Genomic DNA, 18,898 nt, shown 5'->3' with positions numbered 1-18,898 from the left:
AAATAAATAAATAAAATATTAAAAAAAAAGAAAAGAAATGCTTCTCTCTTACCAGCCAGATCTCAGCATGTCTCTCAGGAACCCTGGGCGCTCCCGAGCACACTAGCTCTCAGGAGCTCACTGCCACATTCTTCCAGACTCCAGGGTTCCTGCAGGGTTCCAGCTCTATGATCTCAGGAGGCACCGCGACGTTTTGGGATTCACTGCGCCCTCCCTGGGAATTGTAAAAGGGTGCGCCCCTCCAGCAAACTTTTGAGATTTGGGTTCTAGGAACGCTCTAAGCGCCGTGTCCCTCCCGGGTTCACAGCGAACGAGTCTGGATTCCCGATGGGGCGCGCACTTCCACAGAACAGAACTGCTGGCTCCCAGACCTGAGAATGCCCGAGCCCTTCCGGGCTCTAGGTTTTCCACCAATCTGCACTCCCACCGGGCTATGGGTGCGGGCGCATTTCCTGGCCACCCCTGGTCGTGCCTGCTGGAGGCCTTCACTTCTCCCAGGTCTCTGGGTGGGTGTTCATAGTCCCTGTGTGATTTTTTCCCAGTCCAACTGGCCAATCTGTTCCTTCAAGCAACATGTTCTCCCCAGGAGTTGCTCAACCCCCATATTCGGGGGAGGGAGCAGCGACTCCCCTCTCCCGGGAGCCCTGAGGCAGACCTGGGAGCACCGGGCCTGGGGACTGCACACCCCTAGTCCCTGCGCTGATTCCTGGGTCCCTTTTGTCCTGAAGCAGTCTCCTTACCGTCTGGTTTTTCAATGATCACAATAATTTTTGATGTCCTGCTTTCAAAAGTGATTCGGTAACCTAGTCCACTTGCTCTGTTTCTCCACCGAACCTCGAGTTTCCCTCCTCTTCACAGAAGCCGAGAAACACGCTGCCTAGAGTAAAGCTGCCATCTTGACTCCCCCAAAACTATCTTATTAATTCATGTGTGGATTCTTAAGTGCTTTCAAAAATAATGATGATGGGAAGGAAGAAGAAAGAGCTCTGCTCTGGCTGTTCCATTTTACCTCTTGTCCTGGCTTGTTGCTTTAGGGGCTCAGTAAAGGACACTTGTCTTTTCCTCTCAACTGTATAATCTTTTGCAATGCTTTTGTGCCTCCAAGAGTATTCCAAGTAATGTACACATGTTATAGGATATGTATATGTTAGGATGCTTTTAGCTGCAGGTAACAGCAGGAAATACAATTAAAAGTGATTATACAACAAAAAGAAGTTAAAATCTTATAAAACAACATGTTTTAAAGAAGGCTAGATCCAAAGTTACTTTATTGGCTTAGCTCAGTGATGTAATCAAGGAACCAGTTTCTTTCCCTTTCAAATCTCACTGTCTCCCTACCTAAGGATGAGCACAGGGGAAGTATCCAATAAGGTGTAGGATGCATTAGGACATATGAGAATAATATACCCCTTGTGAAGTCAAGTAGGCTTTTGCTCTTAAATACTCCTTTTCTGATAGGTTTTTCTGCGGAAAAAATAGCCTGTATTTGTTGTACATGTGTATTTTGAGATACATCTTTGACATAAATGTCCTTGTGATGATGAACTAGTAATGTTATTGGACCAGTAATTAGTTCAGCAAGTACTATAAACTTGGTCAGCTAAGGGTGAAAATGACCATTTAATGTGCATCTACTTAAAACCAGAACCAAACATGTAAATAAGAAAATAAAAACCTTTTTTTGATTAGTACTTATCTGGAAAAAGTGAAACTAAAAATTGTGAAGATAGCCTAAAACTTTTTTATTTAACAAAATTTAAATTATATTTCAAATATGCAATAATTTTTAGAACAGAGAATAAGTTCTATACCTTTGTTTTAGTATTATTATTTTTCTAATAAAATATATCAGTTCACTTTTTTAAAGTATTTGTTTTTGATTATGCTAGTACAGTTTTCCCAACTTTTCCCCTTTTATCCCCCCTCCAACCTGCACCCCCCATCCCTCCAGCATTTCCCCCACTCTTAGTTCATGTCCATGGGTTGTACATATGAGTTCTTTCTTTCCTATACCATTTTTTATTTCCCCCTATCTATTTAATGCCTACCAGTTATGCTGCTTCTTCCCTGTACCTTTTTGCCCCTATTCCTCCTTTCCCCCTCCCCACCGAAAACCCTCCATATGATGTCCATTTCTCTGATTCTGTTCTTGTTCTAGTTGTTTGTTTTTGTCTTTCTTTCTTTCTTTCTTTCTTTCTTTCTTTCTTTCTTTCTTTCTTTCTTTTTAGGTTCATTTGTTGATAGTTGTGTTTGTTGTCATTTTACTGTTTGTATTTTTGATCTTCCTTTTCTTAGATGAGTCCCTTTAATATTTCATATAATACGGGTTTGGTGAGGATGAATTCCTTTAACTTGACCTTATCTGGGAAGCACTTTATCTGCCCTTCCATTCTAAATGATAGCTTTGCTGGATAGAGCAATCTTGGATGTAGGCCTTTCATGTCTTCAAATACTTCTTTCCAGCCCCTCTTGCCTGCAAGGTTTCTTTTGAGAAATCAGTTAGCCTTATGGGAACTCCTTTGTAGGTAACTGTCTCCTTTCCTCTTGCTGCTTTTAAGATTCTCTTTGTCTTTAATCTTGGGTAACTTAATGATGATGTGCCTTGGTGTGTTCCATGTGGGATCCAACTTCTTTGGGACTCTCTGGGCTTCCTGGACTTCCTGGAAGTCTTATTTCCTTCACCAGATTGGGGAAATTCTCCTTCATTATTCTTTCAAATAAGTTTTCAATTTCTTGCTGTAGTTCTCCTTCTGGCACCCCTTTGATTTGGATATTGGAACATTTCAAGTTGTCCCAGAGGTTCAAAAGTCTCTCTTCATTTTTTTGAATTCTTGTTTCTTCATTCTGTTCTGGTTGGATGTTTATTTCTTCCTTTTGTTCCAAGTCATTGATTAGAGTCCTGGTTTCCTTCCTGTCACTGTTGGTTCCCTGAATATTTTGCTTTATTTCATTTTGGTATCTTTCATTTGACCTTGATGTGGGTTCTCTCCCTCTGCTGCCTTACTAGTCTGGTTGTTCTGTTTGACTCTTTTTTAATTCCGTGGTTGTCAAAGTTCCATGCAGTTTGATTTTCTGGCACTTCTGGTTGTTTATTGATTTTAGATTGGTTGTTGCCCTCCTTTTGGTTGTGCAAGGAAGCGATGGGTTTCTACCTACCAGTCCATCTTGGCTGGAACTCCAGCAGTTCACTTTTATGGCTTGATTATAAAAGAGCCTCCCCTCAAAAATTATTAAAGTCTTTATCATTTTTTTCAAAGTCTCTCTTAATCCTTTGGTAATACAAGTTATTTCATTTTGAAGGACCAATTGTATATCATTGTTATTTTATCTCTTTTCTTCAGTTAAAAAAGTCCTGATTCTACCAGATCTTCAGATATTAAATGGTTCAATGACATCCCTTTCATCATCTTCAGGAAGTCTTCTATATTTTGAAGAATTTTGGTTTTGATTTTTTTGTATTTACATTGTATTGGCTAATATTTATAGCATCAAGATTCACTGAAAGACTGACCAAAAGGGTTACCACAATGAGTAGTGGTAGTAAGCTGATGGTATTGAACTAAGAAATATTTGGGCAAGTAGTAGTTCTATAAGAAGTTGGTTCATCAGAAAGTATTTCTTATTATGACTTTTACTACTGAGTGACCTGGGTAATTAGGTATTTTTCTAGTGAAGACTCTGTCTATTGAATGTACTAGGGGGTTACATCTTTCATTATATTACCCATTATAATACCCTGTTCTCTTTGCAGGCTCATGTAAGAAGTTATTGAGTCCTGCTTGATCTCATGAAATAGGGTATTGAATACAGTTTTCTTGTGAAATGTCTTGAGCTACCCAGTTTCTCCACTGCCACCTGAATGGTTTTAGGGCTTCTGTGGGTTTTCTCAGGCTGGTGTCTGTGTAGTTTTCCCCAGAGATGTTCTGCTGCTGGAGGAATTCTCATCACTTTTATTTGTCAGGAATGACTCACAGAGTATTTCTTTTTTAGGAGTTATTGCTCTAACAGGCGGATGTTTCATTATTTTCTGATATTCAGCACAGATTGGGGAAAAAGATATTTTATTTATAGAGCTTAAAAAAACAAATACAATGTGGACCCTGGGCATATTAACCACATCTCCAAGTTCATATTCAGCCCTCACAATTTGCATATATAAATAATATTTATAGCTTCAGAAGCCAACTAATTTCTCCTTCCCATTTTTATCTTGATCTTAGGACCCATACTTTATCCTTACCCGCTAGTCTTTGGAATATTTACACTTATGAAGTTCTGTCAAATGCATTGTCTCTGCTGTGCAGCTTTGATCTCTCTACTGTCTTTTATAGGTTATTTATGATATTTTCCATCTTCTCAGTAGTGCCCTTAGCATTAAAAGGATAATGATTTGCCACCCTAGTGGGAGTATATTTCTTTTGCATTTGTGTATGTGTGCACGCTTTGTGCATGCTTTGTATCTGTCATGGTTATTATCTTTTAAAAATATTTTATTTATTTATTTTTAGACAGAGGAGAAGGGAGGGAGAGAGGGAGAGAAACATCAGCGTGTGATTGCCTCTTTTGCCCCCTATTGGGGACCTGGCCTGCAACCCAGGCATGTGCCCTGACTAGGAATTGAACCGGCGACCCTTTTGTTTGCAGGCCAGCATTCAATCCATTGAGCCACAGCAGCCAGGCCTGCCATGGTTATTTTTATATGGCTGTGTATATTGATGTAGATGTGGAAAGAAAACATAACTCTGACACAGGGTATTTAGTTGCATCATAGTACAGTTGATGTGGCATTGGACGAAATCTATTTTTCTTTTACCCAATATGTCTCTAACATTCAAAATTTATAGGGACAAGTAAATCTGTGGGCCAAAAGTAAATGCTCTGCTTTATTTGATCATGTTTGCTTTTATACATTGAATTCTACTTTCACTTTTCAGCATTTTCTCTACCAAGTTATGTTCTGAAGATCCAGCTTTTGTTTAATTTTATCATCTTTTAAGATCTTTTGGAAGCTAAAATTCTCTTTGCGTAAATTGGGCAAAAGAGATTCTGCTGGCAGTTTTTAAAATGTACTCTTTATCTTGCTTGTATGGAATTAGATCTTCTTTATTCATACTTCTGCAATAAGGATAATGATAAAGAGATAAACCTGTTTCCGCCAGCGATCTGCTATCAGTCTGTTTCATAGTGTGACATCATAAAACAGAACATTTTGTTTTATTTGGAGCCTTCAGAGTATCAATTCTTCTTTTTAGTTATAATTTATAGCAACTTTCATTCAAGATGGTGGCATAGGTAAACATGGCTTGCCTCCTCACACAACCACATCAAAATTATAGCTGAAATATAGAATAACCATCACTTAGAACCTTCAGGAATCAAGTTGAATGAAAGTTTGAAGATTATAGAATTGAAGAAATCACATCCATCCAGACGGGTAGGAGGGGCACAGATGAGGAACAGTCTGGTCCCTCACCCACATATGGTGGATACAAATTCGAGAGGGATATCACAGGAGTGAGGAATCCCAGGCCTACACAAGGTCTTCCGGTCCAGGGTTCTAGTGCCAGGAAGATAAGACACCATAACTTCTGCCTGCAAAAACCAGTGGGGATTGAGTTGGTAGAAGAAATTTCTGGAGTCCCAAGAAGTTCCTTTTAAAGAACCCAGGCATGGACTTACTCATACTTATTCTATCTGAGCTTCACCACCAGGGTAGCAGCTTGAAAGGCACCAGTGGCACACAGGGAGAAACTGAGGTGTGTGTCATCAAGGTGAGAGCTGGGGACAACTTTCTCCCAGACAGAAAGACAAGCAGAGGCCAAAGTCCTTTTTCTGAAACCTCTCCCTACAGACACACAGAGCTGGCAGGGTGGTGTCATTTCAGAGACTCCCATCAACCTGGCTAACACTGTTTGCCCCACCCTGGAGATCCCTAGAGACTAAGTTCCAGCCAACTTACAGTCCCACCCAAGCTGCTTTTCCATATGAATGGCTGGTCTTGGCTCATGCTTCACAACTTCCTAAATATTCTCAAACAAGCAACAGCCAGACTCTGCGAGCCCCCAGCCACCATACCTCTTGCAAAGTGGCTCCAGGCCCCACATTAGCAGCAGCCAACCTGTATTCACAGCTTGGCTTTGCCTGGGAATCTCCAAGCCTAGCAGCCATCTTAGATTGCTTATAGCTCAAGCAGGGTGGCCTGAGGCAAAACACAGGTGGGGGCTGCTCTTGGCCTGTACCACCTGGGAAACCCCAGATACTTTGTACGCAGTAGATAGCTACAGACCACATCAGAGCACCACCACTCTGCCCCTGCACAACTGATATGCCACAGAGAGTGGTGGTTGGTAGACAGTGGACACAGCCAGTCCTGGCAGCTGACTAGCTTGGGTAAATCTCTCCCATTGACCTGCCAACAGCAATCAAGGATTAACTACAAGAGGAGGGTGTACTCAGCCCACAACTAGGGCACACCTCGAGTACCCAGCTTGAGTGATAGAGGAGGCTGTGCCACTGTACCCTACAGGTCACCTGCTACATTAGGCCTTACTACCAAGACAGTCATACCGGCTTTATCTAATATGTAGAAACAAACATAGGGAGGCTGCTGAAATGAGGAGACAAAGAAACATGGCCCAGATGAAAGAACAGATCAAAACTCCAGAAAAAGAACTAAACAAAAGGAAAATAAGCAATCTATCAGATTCAGAGTCTAAAACACTGGTTATAAGGATGCTCAAGGAACGTAGTGAGTACCTCAGCAGCATAAAAAAGATCTAGTCAGAAATGTAGGATATGCAAATTGAAATAAAGAAGAATTTACAGGCAAACAACAGTAGAGTGGATGAGGCCAAGAATCAAATCAATTATTTGGAACATAAGGAAGCACAAACCAACCAACTGGAACAATAAGAAGAAAAGAGTGCAAAAAAATGAAGATAATATAAGAAGCTTCTGTGACAACTTCAAGCGTTCCAACATTTACATCATAGAGGTGTCATAAGGAGAAGAGAAAGACCAAGAAGTTGGAAATCTATTTGTAAAAATAATGAAGGAAAACTTCTCTAATTTGTGAAGGGAATAGACATGCAAATCCAGGAAGCACAGAGTCCAAAACAAGAGTGATGCAAAGAGGTCCAGTCTAAGATACATCATAATTAAAATGCCAAAGGTTAAAAATAAAAAAGAGAATCTTAAAAGCACCAAGAGAAAAGAAGTTACGCCCTGGCTGGTGTGGCTCAGTGGGTCGAGCACCAGTCTGAGAACCAAAGGGTTGCTCGTTCGATTCTCCATCAGGTCACATGCCTGGGTTGTGGTAGGGGGGCGTGTGAGAAGCAACCACACACTGATGTCTTTCTCCCCCTCTTTCTCCCTCCTTCCCCTCTAAAAATAAATAATAAAAAAAATAAAGAAAAGAAGTTAGTTGCCTCCAGGAGAGTTCCTATAAGACTGTCAGCTGATTTCTCAAACTTTTCAGGCTAGTAGGGATTGACAAGAAATATTCAGTAATGAAAAGCAGGGACCTACAGCCAAGATTGCTCTACCCAGCAAAGCATCATTTAGAATAGAAAGGCAAATAAAAAGCTTCCCAGACAAGAAAAAACTAAAGGAGTTCATCATCACAAAGCCATAATTATACAAAATGTTAAAGGGATTCATTTAATAAAAAGAAAATCAAAAATTTGCACATAAATTGGGAATAAATACATATCTATCAGCAATTGAATGAAAAAAAAAACAACAAGCTACCCAAACAAGAACAGAGACAGAATCATGGACATGGAGAGTGTTTTGCTGGTTGCTAGATGGGAGGAGGGTGTGGTAGAATGGTGAGGAGGTGAGGGGATTAAGAAGTACAAATAGGCAGGTACAGAATAGCCCTGGGGATGTAAAGCACAGTATAGGAAATGGAGTAGCCAAAGAACCTATAGCAGGACCCCTGGACATGAACAACGGTGTGGGGATTGCCTCAGGGACTGGGATGTACTGGAATAGGTGGGCAAAGGGGGGACAATTAGGATACCTGTAATAGCATAATCAGTAAGATAGAATTTTAAAAAGAATTTGTAGCTGTAGCATCCAGCAAACGCGAGGACAAATATTGGAGACTTTCAGAGTATCAAAGATGTTACTTTATTGGCCAAGTTTAACCTGCACAGGGACGAACTCTCAAAGTGTCCAGCGACACAGTGCCCGCAAGGAGCTGCAAACGAGAGACGCGCTGAGCACTTACAACTACGTTCTTATATATGGGCGAGCAAGCCAGCATTATACAGAAGCAGACGTGGCAGTTAGTAATTTGCTTACAAAGACCGCGCGTGGGAATTTCAAACCAAGCATTCTTTCATAAGGTGGGAAGGCAGGATGTTTGTTCATTAACCTAGTCATCTCCTGGCTCTAGCTAGCTAGTTTTCTATTTTCTCATTAAAAACTACAAAGCACTGCTTATCTAGCCTACCCAGGGGAGAGTGTCTGCTAGACACAGGATGTTTGCTTTAACTGTACTTTGTCTGTTTTATCATTTCTTTTTAGCTACAATGTGGTTCTTATCTATTAAGGTTAAATTTAGTTCTTAATTTCCTTGTTCCCAACAGTAGCAAGGCAGGAGTATTATACCATTCCATCTATAGTGTAGAACTAGAATAAAATTTATCATTTGAATAGTTGTTAATTGAAAAGTCATTTAATTTTGGCAATAGATGCATACAGATTTCAAACATTTTATTTTAACTTATAAATAAATTTACTCACCAATGTATGGGCAGTCTTTTTTTTTTTAAAGATTTTATTTATTTATTTTTTAGAGAGGGAAGGGAGGGAGAAAGAGAGAAACATCAATGTGCAGTTGCTGGGGGTTGTGGCCTGCAATCCAGGTATGTGCCCTTGTTACAGAACAAACAAGGGGGGCCTGGGACCATATACTATTATTGAAAGAAGGCCCCGGGTCCGTTATGTCCGCCGCCCTAGGAAAGACGTCTCTCAATGCCAGAGATTCGTGAAAAGGAAAGGAAATGTTTATTTAATGCTATACTAACTTAAAGTAGTGACCTAATGTCTTTATCAAAAATCCTAAAGTCCCTAAAAACACCCACAAACACACAGTCTTTCCTTCCTTCCCGCTTTGCCCAGTCCAGAGTACCGTATCTCAGGAAAGGAAATAGAAGTCCATGGCTCAGGCAGTCCTCTGGTTCTTAGTTAGTCCTCCATCTTGACTGGGAGACCTCCCTGGGTTCCCGGCACTCTCGGCTGAGTCGCCAGGATCTTTGCTAAAATCAGGTGGTGGTTCCCCCTTCTAAAGCTGTGGGGGTCCCCGCTCTGTCCAGGCCTCGTGGTTCTCCCTCTCAGGGCTGCGGGAGTCTCCTCTGTCAAGGCCGCGTGGTTCTCTCTCCTAAAGCAGCATGGTTCTCCCTCCTCAGGGCTGCGCATGGCTCTCCTTCTCAAAGCAGCATGGTTCTCTCCCCTCTCTGGGATGCGGAGTCTCCACTCTGCTAAAGATGCATGGTTCTCCTTCCTAAAGCAGCACAGTTCTCTCTCTCAGAGCTGCTCTCAGGGCAGCATGGTTCTCTCCTCAATGGGTGCCACATCTGGGTTTTAAATCTCCGCGGCCAATCTTCCTCTGCAGCCTCATTTCCGACTCCTCCCACACTCGGCTTCACATGCCAGAATTCATATCCTTCCAGCTTTACTGGGCTGCCCTCATGAGTCTGCGCAGGGGTGGCCCCATGTTGTGGAGCCAGTCATCTCCAAGCTCTCATGCAGGCACTGTAACTAGGGGGAGTTGCCTCCCAGTTACATCTTGTGGGGAAGTTACTTCCATTCCCCTGGCTCAGAGATGATCACAGCTATTTAACATATCCATGCAACCAGCCAAAGACTATAGATATGTTAAGTGACCACGCCAGAGGGTAGCTGCAAGGCTGTTGCTATGCAAAACAGCTCTCAATGGCCTTGCTCCATTTGTCCCTTCCCCCAACCCACACCCTGGGTGAGGGGATGGAGACATCGTAAAATCTCCTGGACACCTTGAGTTCTGGACCCCATTTTAAATGCCCATTTGGGGTCCCCCCTCTAGGCTGCACCCTGTAACACCCTGACTGGGAATCAAACCTGCGATGCTTTGGTTTGCAGCCCAAGCTCAATCCACTGAGTTATGCCAGCCAGGGCTCGACAGTCTTTCTGTGAGGGTCCACAGTCTGCCTCTGCTTTCCAGTTTTTATTTGTTTAAAATGAGACAAAAGCTTAAAAACATCCATCTGAGTTTTTATTTTAATTTCAAAGATTTTATTATTGAATCACATGTTACAACAGCTTATTAATTTATTTTCTGAGTCTTTCAACAACATTCAACTTAGTTTATACAGAAAACCCCCCCTGCCTTTTCATACTCAATTTTCATTGGTTTATATAATATTTAATTAAATTAAATAATTGCAAACCACTGTAGCCAGCATAAAGAGGTTTGGGAACATACACATTGACTTGTTAAGCATATGACTCATCTAGTAAGAATAGAAGTATGTGAACCTATTGGAGAGTTTCCTATTATCAATAAACAGGGCATGAATATGCTTTAGAGAAGAAATGGAGCATATTGATTGGTTAAATGGATGACTGTTAAAATAGCTTTTATGTGACCAACATTGCCTCAGGCAAAGTGGAGATATGAAAACATTTCCAGCCTTGATTATTTTCCCCCTCAGATTTTGGACCTGAATATCCAACTCTCTGAAAGACATTGTCTCTAAATCAAAACCCATTATCTTGTATTTTCAGCCATTTACCACCCACTGCTATTCTTCTACACAAAACAAAGCAGACTTTTGCTCTTCCTGGGTTTCCTGCTGTGGCTAATTGTGTGCCCCCTTCCCCATTGATTAATTTAGAACCTGGGAAATATTCTTGACCTGTATTTTGAAGATTATGAATTTTGTTCTCAAGCACTATTTTTACTATATCCCACAGCATTCTAGAAGTGTAATTGTCATACAATAAACCACACATATACATATATATACTCTCATGAGATCTTCACCACACTTGACAATGAATATGTTCATCATCCACAAAGTTTTTCTCATCTACTGTTACTCAACACCTTAGATTACTTTGTATTTCCAGAATATTTTTATACAGGAATCATACAATATATACTCTTTGCTGTATGGCTTCTTTCACTTGACAAGATTATTTGAGATTCATTCAAAATCTAAGCTTAATTGGTTTCTTTACTTCCTGATGAACAATGCAAGAACATTAGTACACTTTAACTCCATTACTCCTGTCTATTTTATATCCTACTATTTTTGTGTGTTTGAATTCTCTTAATTTTTAAACATATTTCTTTGGTTTAGATAGGTTTCATTTGGTTTCATTTAGACCTATTTACCATTTTCTCTGCTCTTTATTATTTCTTATATCTCACACCTTCCATCTGGGATCATGGTCCTTTTATATAACATACAGCATTTAAATTTCCTTTATTCTAGGTCTGCTGTTGGCTAACTTCATTTTAGTTTTGGTTAGCAGTGTCTTTATTTCACTTTCATTCTTCAAGGCTGTTTTCACTGGGTGTAGGATTTGAAGTTGGCAGTTATTTCAGCACACAAAAGATTTCATTTATTTTCTTCTGGCTTTCCTATTGCCCTGTTACCTTTGCAGGTGGCCTTTGGTTATTTTTCTCTGGCTTCTTTTAATGCTTTTTACCCCTCCCCCCAGTATTATTTTGCTTGCCTAATTATTTTGTTTATTTTGTTGGGCTTGTTTATTCTGCTTAAGATTTATTGGATTTCTTGTTTTTTTTTTTCCCCCATTAGTTTTGGGAAACTCTCATCCATTATCTCTGTTAGATTTTGCCTCAGTTCTATTTTCTCTCTTTATCTACTTTTTATCTATATTCTCTGTTTCATTTACCTTGTCTCCTGTGTTTTCTGTATTATGTCTTCCATGCTTTAATTCAAATAGGTTTTTCCATCACTAATTCTTTTTTTAGTCTTGTCTAATTTGCTGTTAAACCTATTCTTCAGTGGCCTAATTCAGTTATGGTATTTTTCTATTTGAGGATATCTGTTTGGCTTTTGTTCAGATTTACAGTGTCTTTTTAAAAATATCATTTCCAGTTCTCTGCTGAAATTTCCGAGCTTAGCATTTATATCTCTTAACATGATAACCATCTTTGCTTTATAACCTCTATCTGATACTTGAATATTTGAGGTTTCTGTGAATCATTTCTATTCTCCCTGCTAGACTATCTTTTTCAGAGCAGATTCAGAGAGCTTGAGATGAGGGCTGGTTTTCTATATTTATAGAAAGCTCACAGGCAGTTGTGACATTTAAATAGGAGTTTGAACCATTGAGTTAGAAAATGTTGAAATGCTAAATCTGTATAATATCAACTCCAAAGATAGTAGGATTTCAGATTAATCTTTCAGACAAAGAGTAAATTGAAATGAAGTAATATAGGCCCCCAGTGGCAGTTCTAATCATTATTCAGTTAAATATTCCAATGCAGTGCTAGAAACGGGAAAAGTTAAAGCCTGTGTGTATTGTTGTCATATCCTTAGGTGTTTGCACTGGGACTGGATTCAGCTTTGGATAAGCCAGGAGACTTGGGTTCTAGGACATTCCTATTAGTGACTTTTAATGGACTGTGGAGTGCTTTCATTTCTGTACTTTCTGTCTTAAGTTGAAGTTGGCATACAATTCTTAAATTTTAGTTGTCATAAAGAATTGTTAAGCATTTAATAGTAATAATAGCAGCTACTGTTCCTTCCACTCCTACCTCCAACACTGCCATTACCATGATCGTTGTTACCAGCAATGATCTATTCTTTGAGTGTGTACCTCACAGTTATATTTTAAACTGAGATGTAATTGACATATAAAATTATATTAATTTCAGATATTAATGCTTTGATACATGTATATATTATGAAATAATCACCACAATAAGTCTGGCTTACACCCATCACCATACATAGTTAGAATTTTTTCTTCTCATGAGCATGTTTAACATCTCTGTTAACAACTTTCAAATATACAATACAGTATTTTAACTATAGTCACTGTGATGTACCTTACATTCCCAGGACACAGGAAATTTGTACCTATAACCACCTTCATCCATTTTACTTCCCCCCTACCCCTCAGCAATGGCCAATCTATTCTCTATATCTCTGAGTTCATTTTTTTTATATTCCCCACAAAAGCGATATTATATGGTGTTTGTCTTTGTCTGAGTTATTTTACTTAGCATAATGGCCTTAAAGTCCATCCATATTGTCATAATGACAGGTTTCCCCTCTTTTTCATGACTGAATAATATTCCATTATACACTTAACACTTTTTATTTAGTCATCCATCAGTACACATGTAAAGTTGCTTCCATGTCTTGTATTTTATAATGCTGCAGTGCATATGGGGATATATATATCTTTTCAATCTAGTGTTTATGTTTCCTTCAGATATATACCCATAAGTGGAATTGCTGGATCATGTGGTAGTTCTATTTAGAAATTTTTGAGGGTCCTCCATACTGTTTTCCATAGTGGCTGTACCAATTTCATTCCACCAACAATACACAAGCATTCCCTTTTCTCCATATCCTCACTGGTACTTGTTATTTCTTGCCTTTTTGATAGCCATTCTGACAGGCATGAGGTGATATCTCATTATGTAGCTGCCATCTATTTCAGGCTACATCTTGGTAGGTAGTATAGCAAGTTCATTTTTCCTTACAAGGAGCAATCCAGGGCCTCAGGAGTAGATATACACATGGCTGTTATTGTTCTTGTTACTTTGGCTGTCTCATTTTGGTTATCTGTGCATGAGAATCTGTTGATTTATTTTGCCTAAGGAAGAAAGCTCAGAAAATAAATAAATGGAATTTAGGAAGCGTTCTGCCCCAAAATGTAAGATATATCACCCTCTTTTTTCAACTAAATTATTTATGATGAATTCATTTACTTATTCAAAAATATTCTTTGAGTCTAATCTACTAGACAGAGTCTAACAAGTAAATAAGAATTAAATCTAAAAAAAATTTTAAGCTACAATATTTCATTACCTTTGTAGCCTTATCATATATGAAGTAAAACTTAATTTTACTAAAGTGGTTTGTGATTGACTTTTCTTTTGAGAGTCCATTTTTGGATGCTGGTGGATTTCACTTCACAGTTCCTGCGAACAAATGAAACTATGTGATGAGAGCTGATAGCAAGTCTGTCAGTGCAAACACATAAGCATGATCGTATCATCTCACGGGCATTTAAGCTTAGCATTATATATATTGAATATTGAATATTCAGAGGTGTCTAAAGTGTCTCCAATTTAGTACCTTTTGTTTACAACCTTATTTTTCCCTTACACATTTTTTGTTTTGTTCTTTATTGTGCCATTTAGCAGTGTGTTTAGACCATTAAACTAAAAGGTACTTTCTCTGTTTATTGTACATTTTACTTGAGCTCAGCCAGATAAAAATAGATCAAAATCACCTGTACTGGGGGCAAAAGATGAAGAGATAGCAGAATCTATTCATTCAGCAGCTGGAACCTAGTTTTCTTGTTAGGCAGAATTGTATTTGAAAGGCAGAATTTGCTGACGTGTGCTATAAAGTAGATTTGTTTGTGGTGTTTCCTTTTAAAATTTTAGCCTTGTCTAAGTTTGCTTGTTTCACATATGCAGTACTATAGACAAGTTCCCAGGTATGCCCTAACTGTGTACATGGTACCTGATGAAGTAGGACGAGTTTTCACACCACAAACATGAAATAGTACCCTGCTTCTTGCATCCTTTCTTAGGAGCAATGAGAAATAAGTTCCTGTGGCCTACAGTGGTATTTAGCTGCCGCATATGACTTCTTGCTGGACCACTGTTCTATGTCATAAGGTGCCCTCTCATCTTTATGTTCTAATGTGAGATTTTTCCCTCTCATGACATGAATATTGAGGCCTATACTTTATAAAGTTACTACTCACTGGTAGACAAGGGAGCAGGGCTTGGTTAGTTATTTTAAAATGGAAGGTCTTGTGTCCTGTGTATTGATTTCAGGGAGTGTTGCTGCTATTGTCTCCTTCCTTTGAGTTTCACAAGATTCCATTTTCAAGAAATTTAGCAAATGGATTCGAGACTCTTGTTTTTGTTGTTGTTGTTTTAAAACATACTTTGCTAGTAGGAATGAGGGAGTGGAAATGGGTTTGTTGTGGTTTTTGATTTTCGCTTTTCTTTAAGGATGGATACTAAGCCAGCTTACATGGCGTAGCAGACGATGCAAAGGTCATTGCCATTATTTGGTCTCCAAGGTGTCCTAGGGAAAGTTTTTATAAATTCTTCTGTCTTGGAAAAATATGGCATATTTTTCCAGCAAGCTTCTCTTCCAGCTGCTTCTCAGGTTAGCAAAGTATACTTCTAGGAGTATCATCTTTTGTAGAGAGACAGAAAACTGTATTTATTTTACTAAAAATATTCAGATTTCTTCTCCCCCACAGTGGACTGATTATCTCATTTGTAAATGCAAGGTAAATATGTAAACAGACATTTTTGACATTGTTGTTTTTTTTCTTGAATGGTTTATAGTTTCAGTCTGTGCCCTTGCAATTGTGCCTGTCTCACTCTCTCCATCTCTTCTCTCCCACTGTTCAAACAGGGGAGACATGGCCATGATGAGGCATGTGGAATTGTTTGTTCTCTTTAAAATAAAAAGACAAACTCGTTTCCTTTGAGTCCAGTGAAGACATTCGTGCAGCTACAGAGGATTTACATTTGTCAGGCTGTGGGAAACGGGTAGATGTCTCTCCATTCTGCTAAGTTCTTAGCTGTGAAGTGTGTTCTATAGTGATAGTCGCCTTCATCATGATACCCTTCTGTGATACCCTCTGTGATACCCTTCTTCACATTCTGCTGTCTCTTGCCTACATGCCCTTCAGGATTTCAGAAGATGAATGACCTCAGCCCATTTCTAACCAAAAAGGATCAAGATTAAGTTTTTCTTCTTTCTCTGAAGTGTACAATACATTCTTTGATTTCCTGTTTAGCCAACATGAAGATCTGTTTATTCCTTCACGTACTTTTTTGTAAAAGTAAAAGAATTCAGTTTACTTTTTCTTCAAGTAAAGAATCTTTACTTGAGTGATAGAGTGATAGCTCTGTCTGGGGTTTAATGTTGTGTTTCGGATGTGTAAAGGTTTTATAAGATCAGAATGTCTAGGGTTTTATGTTTGCTTGCTTTGAACTGAACATTATCTTCAGTCGTGCCCCGTGAGCTTTCTGGAAACTTGATCTTTATTGATTCTGCCATCTCAGAAAATAGAGAAAATAGGTAGAACCAAAAGGAATAATTGGAGAAAAGTCTTGTGGGCAAAGGTATTACATGGCAGGGTGATTCAGCAGTTACAGGGAGCATTACTGGTTATCAATCTATAGTGAATTTTTAAGTTTTTTTGGTTTTTTAACAAGCATTATTTAATTAGATACAGATACTTTAAGTATGATGATACTGATAATACTTCATTTTTGTGGTGAAATGCTTTAAAAAGAAAATGCATTTAATTCATAAATAAAATTTTCTAATTAAAATATTATACTCTAATATTGTATACCTATGAAATAATAGAAAATAGATATATTGATCTCTGCCCAGGTTCTTGGCACAGAACTTCTAAAACCCTTATAATTTCCTAAGTGATAAGAGACTAGGAGCATCTTTTATTCTAATATTTTGTCTTTCACTCTAGTTCCTAACACAGAGTTTCTAAATCCCTTTGAATTTCCTGGGTAATAGCAACATCTTTTGTTTAATGAGATGACTCTAATTGGCTCCTGGATGGGGGCTGGTCACCAGAAAGCCCAAGTAATGATCAGAAACTTGGAATTTTCAGTGCTGTCCCTCATTTTTCAGACAGGGAAGAGGGGCTGGAAATAGTTAATTGATCCTAACTACATGACAAAGCCTCCGTGAAAATTCCAGTAGTTTGGGGTTGGGGGAGCTTCCTGGTGGCTGAGCACATGCGGTGCTGGGAGAGGGGCGAGCCCAGAGAGGACTTGGAGGCTCCGTGCTCCTTTCCGCATACTGTGCCCTATGCATTCCTCCATCTGGATATTTATTTTATCCTTTTGTAGTAAACTGGCAAATAGTAAGTGGTTTCCAAATTAATTAGTATTATGTTCACACTTCTCTTGTCAGTTCTAGTCATTTATTAAAACCAAGATTTCCCTGTTTGAAATTATTAGTCTCTGAAAATATATTTAAATTTCACAAATATTATAGGTGTTGTGTATTTGTAAAATATGTTGACTGTTAATTAGGTAGAAATTGTAACCTGTAGGTGTGCGGACAACATAACATGTCTCTTATTCACCATTGCAGCCGTGGATGCCTCACATGATGATTATACATATTTGTCTAATGAATGAATTGGGGTATAGTCTTTCAGAATATTTTCCCATCAACAGCTTTCATACAGATAGTTGTCATTCCTTTAAGCCACAAATGATTGTCTCTCATAAATTAATTAATAAGTATGCCAATTATACTTTGCTGTGTATAGACCTTAATGTCTATTCAGAAAATTGAGACCTGTATGTGTTGGTTTAAAAAGAGGCCACAGCAGGTTTTTACTCCCAACATTTTTTATGGAAATCTTCATACAGAGAAATTAAAAGAATTATACATATACCTATCACCTGGATTCTGCACTTAGCATTTTAACATATATGCTTTATCAGGTATCTGTCCATCTATTAATCCTCTTTAGTTCACCTTCTTTTATTGTATATTTCAGGGAAGTTTCAGGCATTAGTATACTTACCCCCAAAACTTCACATTCATCTGCAATGTTTATAAATGGAATACATTTGGAGTAGATTGTTTGAAATTATATGTAATCATTTAGAACAGATAATTATTGGAAAATTAAATTCTATCATCTTTATTTTCAATATTTAGATTGGAAGGTCAGATGAGAAAAGGATAAACCAGCTTAGATCTGTATAATTCTTTATAGTTGCTAAAAATATTCATGTGTATTATCTAATTTGGTACAATATTATTAATAATAACAGTAGCTAAGTGTTACTGAATGCTTACTTTGTATCTGGTACTGTGCTACGTTTACCTTTAAGGAAGGTACTGTGCTAAATTCTCTTCATCCCACTGATTTGGTTGTTGTATTTATTTTTCAAGTGGATTGATTTATTCACTTAAATATTTCTAAGCCTTGAGGCATGCTTTTTAAATTCACATTTGTCAAAATGCTGCTGTGTTTAGTATTAATTTTTTTGGTGTTTGGGTTCCTGAGAACAAAAAACATTTTCTTGGGTATTGTATCTTTATAAGTTGCTATTCATAATAATGTTTGAGCACAACTTGGGAAGAGTGGCTGAAAAAGTTCATGTGTTTTTTGATGATCTCTTGTAAATTAGCCTCTAATATCCAAAATATTGCATGACTTTAAAGGCAAAATACAGTATAGTTCAATTTCACTGGTGAGTACCCATATAGAATTTTGTATGTTGTTAAAATCACGTGGGTTTAAGAGTGTAGAAAGTGTTTAAGAGCATATGAAGTGTTTATAAGAGTGTGGGAAAGGTTAATAAGAGAATGGGAAAGGTTTATAGGAGTGTGGAAAGGGTTTATAAAGCCTTAAAATATATATAAATAATAAAATAAATATAATGCTGCTACTTCATGGATTTTCACCTATCTTGGGGGTCTCTGGAATGTAACTCTCGTGATGGGTGAGGGATCACTGTAGATTATATGAGAATCTGCATCTAATAATTATTTCTCCTTGGATTATTAAGTGTTACAATTCTATTAATGATAATAATCACTATTTTTTGTATTTACTGTGTGCCAGATACTGTGATTTGTATCATTATAGGTTTAATTTGTTAAAAACTGAG

The 18,898-nt window shown here is 38.3% G+C and overlaps 1 protein-coding gene across 3 annotated transcripts in view; it reads left to right on the top strand.

Moving 5' to 3' along the window:
* Positions 1-18,898, top strand: part of ALKBH8 (alkB homolog 8, tRNA methyltransferase) — a 78,133-nt gene that overhangs the window by 23,924 nt on the left and 35,311 nt on the right. The gene's annotated exons all lie outside the window — the stretch shown is intronic.

Source organism: Phyllostomus hastatus, unplaced genomic scaffold (genome assembly GCF_019186645.2).
Source record: "Phyllostomus hastatus isolate PE091 unplaced genomic scaffold, TTU_PhHast_1.1 phas_contig_113, whole genome shotgun sequence".
NCBI lineage: Eukaryota > Metazoa > Chordata > Mammalia > Chiroptera > Phyllostomidae > Phyllostomus > Phyllostomus hastatus.
This window is presented reverse-complemented; position numbering and strand designations above follow the sequence as displayed.